Source organism: Hipposideros armiger, unplaced genomic scaffold, assembly GCF_001890085.2.
Source record: "Hipposideros armiger isolate ML-2016 unplaced genomic scaffold, ASM189008v1 scaffold_111, whole genome shotgun sequence".
Classification (NCBI taxonomy): Eukaryota; Metazoa; Chordata; class Mammalia; order Chiroptera; family Hipposideridae; genus Hipposideros; species Hipposideros armiger.
The window spans coordinates 2590187-2592385 of NW_017731461.1; positions in this window are offsets into that span (position 1 = coordinate 2590187).

Here is a 2199-nt window from a genome sequence, read left to right on the forward strand (position 1 = left end):
CAGGTGGAGTCATTTAAAATTTAAAACACAGATTAAACAGCTTCCTTTTCATGATGACAAGCACCACACAGTGCCTATCCCAAATCTCAGGGTGCTTTCTCTGTGAGGTGCTGAGCTGGTTGGAATGAAAGGACACAGGCTACCTCTGTTCATCAGCCAGCACTGGCCTGAGGCCTAGGGGCCCCAGTGGGCTTCCTGCGTTCCCACTCTGACCCTCTGGGGCTTCAGGGACTCTGCCCAACGCCCACCAGCCCCCTAGCTAACTCCATTTCAGGCTCCGTTCAGTGCAGTAAGGCCGTTTATGCTGGTGGGAGCTGCTTCTTATATAATGCAAGTATTCCTTAAACCTCTTGCCTACCGGTTCCTTACTTTGGGCCTGGGGAAGGTGAGATCTTGCCTCAGATGAGATGTGCTCCTTCTTAATGCTGGCTTCTCATTGTCCTGGCTGAGACAGACGCAGAGCTGAGAGAACCGGAGGAATGCTTTCGACCTTCTCCCTCCGCCTCCATTTGACAGAGGAAAATCTGAGGTCCCAAGACAGTGACTTACCCAAGGTCATACAGCTTGTCAGCTGCAAGGTTGGAAATAAAATTCAGGATGGCTAACTCATCCAATCATCCAGTCATTCAATCAACAGACTTTAAATAAACACCTAGTATATGCCAAGGACTCCCAAGCCTAGGGGACAACAGAGAATGAGAAGACACAGTCTGTATTCAAGGGGTTTACCTTGGAGTGGGGGAGAATGAATAGATAATCCTAGATTTTTATAAATGTTATAAAAGAAAATAACAGGATGATATGAGAGAGAGAAGTAGGGTTGGGGGTTACTCTCTAGACTGGGTGGCCAGAGAAGTCTCATCGGAAGAAGCAACATATAAGCTCATATCTGCAGGACAAGTAGGGGCAGGGAGAGATGGGGAAGAGAGTGTTTTAGGTTGTGGCAACAGGGGAGGAGAATGGGGTGGGGGCTTCCCTCAGGTTAAAAGGAGCAACGTCTGCCATTGCTTCCTAGGCGGCTATCTTCTCTGGTCCTGGCTGCAGAGGTCCAAGGCCATAGCGTCAGTCTGTTCTGTCCTTCAGGTGAGTGTGATGGGCCTGGCTGTGGAGACAGGCCTCCGCAAGCTTTCGTCTAAGGTGGCATAATAACTTGGTTCACCTCATGCCCTCCCACAGGCCGTCATAGTGCCATCTCATGGTTACCAGCGCTGGATGAGAGAAGGCATGTGACGCCCTCAGCACCCGCCTGAGATAGTGCAGATACTCTATCCAGCTACTGTTATCCTCATTATTTACGGGGTCACGTCTCCTCCATTAATGGTAGTTAACTCTCTTGCCCTGAAATAGGCTCTTTAACCTTCTCCCATGACCCGCTGTCCTCCAATCTTTTAAGAACAGACAGTATAGGGACATTAGTTTTCCATTTGGTGCTGCCCCAAGTCACTTCTGCTCCCAAAATCTGTTTTCCCATGTGTCAGTTGATGAGCTTGTTCTGAATCTGAACTTCCCAGCAGGTGTGCTGTGGCACACGGGGAGCCCCAGACAGGTTAGCTGTGTGTTGAGATGAACAGTCTTTTAGCCCTAGAGGTGCCTGGGCGGGTGGGGCGGCCCCTGTCGGGTCTCCCTCAGTTGGGAGTAGGCGATACTGTTTGCTCTAGTGTGCAGAACAAATGTTACCATGTCTCTGTGTGCCATGATGTAAAAAATGTTGAGAAGTCCTGGAAATCATCCCTGAGGTCTCTACTAGGATATCGCTAATATTCTGTGAGTCATCTTCTAGCTTCAAACTGTAACTCTTCCAAGAAGTCCGCCCCAACAGCACCGTTCAATATTTCTTGGCCTTCTTAGCATTTATGAGCTGCTCTGGCCTGAAATTAATGAATGTGTACCTCTTAATATGTGGCCTGTAGATTGTTTCCTATAACAACTGCTACTATTACTACTGCTGCTGCCGCTGCCATCGATGGAGCAAGCAGGCGCCAGACACCTCACGAAGGGGGCTTTCCATTTACTCTCGCAGCACTGCTCTGGGATATGCGGGCACTGCTTGTGCACAGAAACCCGGGGCTTAGATACTTTGAAACAGTTGCTCACATTGTAAGTAGCTGAGTCAGGATTTGGACGTGAGTCTGTTGGGTCTGATGTAGCTAGCCCATGCTCTTAGTTAAGTAGTATGTTTTTGTGTGTTCCCTCTCGGAG